The 5,590-nt window shown below is 46.3% G+C and overlaps 1 pseudogene; it reads left to right on the top strand.

Annotated features, from left to right (window-relative positions):
• The first annotated feature begins 3,896 nt into the window (after positions 1–3,896).
• Positions 3,897–4,442, top strand: LOC136385594 (ferritin heavy chain pseudogene; annotated as a pseudogene).
• Positions 4,443–5,590: the final 1,148 nt, after the last annotated feature.

The raw sequence follows: 5,590 nt of genomic DNA, 5'->3' as shown, positions 1-5,590 counted from the left end.
TGCCCTGGCCAGGAATCGAACCCAGGACTTCTAGATGCTGGGCGAACACTCTACCACTAAGCCAACTGGCCAGGGCCCTTTTGTACTTAAGGTAAAAGGTTAGATGATGGATTTGAGACCTTTTCTCTTTTCTAATATAGGAATTTAATGCTATAAATTAACATGTAAGTACTGCTTTAACCTATAAATATTGATAGGCTGTTTTTGTTTTCATTCAATTCAAAACAATTTCTTTTCAACACTTGGGTTGTTTGAAAATGCATTTATTAGATTCCAAATATTTGAGTATTCTTTAGATATCTTTGATAGTTATTTCTAATCCAATTTCATTGTTATTAGAGAACATTTCTTTCATAATATTGTTGCCAGTGAAAATGTGGTTCTTTCATGGAGTCACGAAGAAAGCATTGGGCAACCTACATATGGGAGGATAAAGTATAATGGTAAGATTTATTGTAGAAGCAAAATCAAATGATTGCTTGTGAGCTCCCAGAGTCTTATCTCCATTCGTCCCACCATGGCAAAAGTTCAGCTTTGTTTTCATCAATCCCAAAAGAAAAGCAAAGGTTCAGAGATTCTGTGCCATCGGTTCAGTTCATATTGAAGCTGAGTCTAGTTCAACCTTTGTTCCTATCTGGCTAGCATAGTCTCTATTCCTGGCTGTCCTTTGATTGGCATTGTATTGCCCTACCCAGGTTTGTGCTTGAAGCCTGCACTTGGGAGTCTGTGTGGTTGCTGGCTGCAAGGCTACTAGGCCTGCATGGCTGCTATGGAGAGAGAACACGTGAGCAAATGAACAGGGTGTACATGTGTTTCAAAGAGGGAGGGGAGAAGGAGAGGGAGAGGGAGAGGGAGAGGGAGAGGGAGAGGGAGAGGGAGAGAGAGAGAGAGAGAGAGAGAGAGAGAGAGAGAGAGAGAGAAAGTGTTTTATTTACCATAGATCATATTGTCTCAGGTTTGAGAAGGACCAGGCACACTTTCAAACTAACAAATCAACTGCTCAATCTTTCCTGGATTAGGGTTGGATTCTCTCCCTCACCAATCCATTTCCTAGCTCTTCCAGGGTTCTGTGTCCCTTACCCAATGGGATACTTTCTCCAGGCTAGGCTTTGCCCCTTATGGTTGCCATCTTAGTTCCTTCTGGGCATGCCTCATAGTTGAAAAAAAGTCCCCTTGCACCATCTTAGATTCTAGTGGGTATGTATTCAACAGAGACACTTCCTCTTTATTGTTTATTCCTTTCCTGCATAGTCTGGGCAAGGGAACCAGTTATACCCTGGGGAGATTGAAAAGCTAGTCCTTCCTCCATCCACAGGAAAGAGAGGTGTGTTAGTCCCCTTGGTAGAGCAATCCTGCAATAACATGAAGTGTGCGGGAAGGTTTATTGTCCAATTCAGCTCCCTTGTTCATTATGCTTCTTAATGTCTGATTCCCTTCGCTCTCTTCCTTTATTAATATCTAGCTACCTATACTAACAATATGAATAATGTTATATTTATTGAACCTTGTGTTGTAACCTAGAATATGGTCTATCTTGATAAATGTTCTTTTTTTTTTTTTCCTGAAGCTGGAAACAGGGAGAGACAGTCAGACAGACTCCTGCATGCGCCCGACCGGGATCCACCCGGCACGCCCACCATGGGGCGATGCTCTGCCCACCAGGGGGCGATGTTCTGCCCATCCTGGGCGTCGCCATGTTGCGACCAGAGCCACTCTAGCGCCTGGGGCAGAGGCCACAGAGCCATCCCCAGCACCCGGGCCATCTTTGCTCCAATGGAGCCTTGGCTGCGGGAGGGGAAGAGAGAGACAGAGAGGAAAGCACGGCGGAGGGGTGGAGAAGCAAATGGGCGCTTCTCCTGTGTGCCCTGGCCGGGAATCGAACCCAGGTTCTCCGCACGCTAGGCCGACGCTCTACCGCTGAGCCAACCGGCCAGGGCCGATAAATGTTCTACGTACACTAGAAAAAAATGTGTTACTAAGGAATATGTTTCTAAAATTTCTCCACTCTGATGCAATGATTTTCCTTAATATGAATATGATTTCTTTTATTTTAAATTCTTTTTCTCCCCCTGATTATAACAAATAATACTCAATGGTTGCCTGCAAAGAGAAATCCATGGTTTTTGACATCTGTAAATGTATTGACCATTCAGAAAGAAGTGTTTTCATTTTTAAATAGTTTTTAAAAAAGATAATTGAATCATGTTGGTAAACTAAACAAAAATGATCTGAAAACACATACACACAAGAAAGGGTGTTATTAAGAGACTAGAAATTGTGAGACATTCCTGCAAGTAAGGAAAAAGGAGAGACTACTAGATTGGCTAATTCAGAGAATTTGAAACATTTGCAATAGAAAACCTGAACACATTCAGAGAAACTCTAAGTACAGAGTAAGTAAAATTGCAGTACTTTTTTTTATTCTTTTTTTTTTTTTTTTGTATTTTTCTGAAGCTGGAAACGGGGAGAGACAGTCAGACAGACTCCCACATGCGCCCGACCGGATCCACCCGGCACGCCCACCAGGGGGCGATGCTCTGCCCCTCCGGGGTGTCGCTCTGCCGCGACCAGAGCCACTCTAGCGCCTGGGGCAGAGGCCAAGGAGCCATCCCCAGTGCTCGGGCCATCTTTGCTCCAATGGAGCCTCGCTGTGGGAGGGGAATAGAGAGACAGAGAGGAAGGAGAGGGGGAGGGGTGGAGAAGCAGATCGGCGCTTCTCCTGTGTGCCCTGGCCGGGAATCGAACCCAGGACTTCTGCACGCCAGGCCGACGCTCTACCACTGAGCCAACCGGCCAGGGCAAAATTGCAGTACTTTAAATAAAATTGCAGCACTGTAGAGGGTTCTTGGTCAACCATAAATTTAAAGAGCTAATCTGTGAAAAGCATATCTGTTTTACCCTGACCATCTCTAATCCTCCCTCACCCTTTCTTACATAGGGCAGTAAGCATCTGCAGCATTTGACCCCTTTACTCTCCCCAAACTACACTCCAAAGACTCTGAATCAGCTTAAGAGGATTGCAGACCTATGGTGAAGGGAAACCATTGGGCACAGCTACCAAGAGGAGAAAACACTAGTCTCTCAATGTCAGAAGTATCATACAATATTTATTTTGGCAACAGGCAGTGTCCCTGTCCTACCTGTGAGCTCCATTCCATGTATCCCCAAAGGAGAAAGAAACTGAATAATTAACACACTTCTCCCTCCCATTTCAAACAGAAGCCTACTAGTGAAATGGACATCACAATTCTACATCAGATCCATGCTAATTTCCTAGGTTGATCAAATAAGTCCTTATCCCTAAATACAAATGAACAAAGCCTTCTCAGATGTATGAGGAAGGTCAAGGAGAAGATCACAGTGAACAGACTGACTATTTTGGGGAGGGTAGAAAACAGATATAATACAAGAAACAGAAGAAATATTTTACCAAAATTCAAATTCATATTCTCAGAATAATAAGGAACGAATATGGATTTATAAAACAGAAAAAGAAGTCTATTATAGAAGGAAACAATTATAAGAGAGATAAAGTTCTTGAAAAATAGAAATATCATTGCAAAATTTAAAGCATTCAATATGAGGTGCTCACCACTTCCCCCAGGCTATGATGGAACTTGGAACATGTCCGTGGGGTGCCGCCCACCTCGGTCCCCCTTAAACCCCCCTTTCGAACAACGGATCGTCCCTCGCACCCACCCTCCCGCTTCCTGTTTCCGGTCTCACTGCAGAGCCAACCGCCAGCCGCTCGAGGCCTAACGCTCCAGCACAGTAAGTCCGCTGTGGTGACACTAGTCACTCAGACACTCTAAGGCTCCCCACTGCAGCCATCCCTTCCCTCCGCTTCCCGGTGTCCTTGCCTTGGTGCCTTCCAAACCAGCACAGCAGTGCCTGATATGGCGACCCCGGAGCATTTGGAAGTGCGCCAGAACTACCACGCCGACTGCGAGGCCGCCATTAACAGCCAGATCAACTTGGAATCCCATGCCTCCTATGTGTTTCTCTCCATGGCTTTCTACTTTGACCGGGAAGATGTGGCCTTGAAGCACTTCAAACAGTTCTTCCTTCAGCAGTCTGAAAAGGAGAGGGAGAACGTGGAGAAGCTAATGTGGCTGCAGAACCAACGCGGAGGCAATATCCGCCTGCGCAACATCAGGAGGCCGGAGCAAGAGAACTGGCAGAGTGGCTTGGGGGCCATGGAGAGCGCCCTGTCCCTGCAGAAACATGTGAACCAGAGCCTGCTGAACCTGCACCAGCTGGCCAGCGAGAAGCAGGATGCCCACTTGTGCGACTTCCTGAAGCGTCACTACCTGCACGAACAGGTGACGTTCATCAAAGAATTGGGGGACCACATCACCAACCTGCGCAGGATGGGAGCCCCGGAATCCGGCCTGGCAGAGCACCTCTTTGACAAGCTCACCCTGGGCGACAGCAAGAACTGAGCCTGGACTGCCTTCCCGATAGCCACGAAGTGACTTAGCCTGGTCACCATATCCAGCATGCATGTTGCAGTATTGCCCTTGCAACACGTTCACTTAAGTTTTTATGTTCAAGTTTTACCTAAGTAAAGTTATTGGTTCCTAAGTAGATAAAGGTCTTTCCTTGATTTTTATGTACAAAACCCTCACCTTTTAAGTGCTAAAGCAGGTATCCAGATATCTCTACCCACTCATACCCCAACCACATGCAGCATGGGATCTCCACATGGGTGGAAGGAGGACATATTTCATATGACCATGGATGGAGGGAGGAGGTATACCATGGGACCCAGGAAGACACAGAATTAATCTTCCTTTTATAAAAAATTTGGTAGGCCCTGGCTGGTTGGCTCAGTGGTAGAGTGTCGGCCTGGCGTGCAGGAGTCCCGGGTTCGATTCCCGGCCAGGGCACACAGGAGAAGCGCCCATCTGCTTCTCCACCCCTCCCCCTCTCCTTCCTCTCTGTCTCTTCCCCTCCCACAGTCAAGGCTCCATTGGAGCAAAGTTGGGCCCGGTGCCGAGGATGGTACTGTGGCCTCTTCCTCAGGCGCTAGAATGGCTCTGGTTGCAACAGAGCAAAGCCCCAGATGGGCAGAGCATCGCCCCCTGGTGGGCATGCCGGGTGGATCCCAGTCGGGCGCATGCGGGAGTCTGTCTGCCTCCTCGTTTCCAACTTCAGGAAAAAAAATGTGGTATATGGGGGTGGGCTGAGGTGGGACCCTGGTGAATGTGGGTGCATGTGCATGGTAAAACTATAACAAAAAAGTAGTATGGAATTAATAATACTGGTTGCCTCTAAGGAAGAAGTGAAGAATGGGATTGGGCAGGGATTAAAATAAAGAGAGTCTTCTAACTTTGTCTGAAATGTTTTATTTTAGCTCATTAATTTGTTCAAATATTAAGGTTTGTTTCTTCTGGGTATCAACATGGGATTCTTAGAAGTCTGAATAGTACAATACCTCTTTCAGAAGCTCACCCTGGGCAATAGTAATAATGGGGAATGAGCCTGAGTCCAACTTTTCCATAAATGCAGCATGGACTTCCCATGGTCAACATGCCGGACGTGTATGTATTGATATTGCTCTTATAAAGTGTTTATACACTTTTCTCCT

Source organism: Saccopteryx leptura, chromosome X, assembly GCF_036850995.1.
Source record: "Saccopteryx leptura isolate mSacLep1 chromosome X, mSacLep1_pri_phased_curated, whole genome shotgun sequence".
Taxonomy (NCBI): Eukaryota; Metazoa; Chordata; class Mammalia; order Chiroptera; family Emballonuridae; genus Saccopteryx; species Saccopteryx leptura.
Note: the sequence above shows the minus strand (reverse complement) of the source record. Positions and strands in the feature narration are given on the sequence as shown.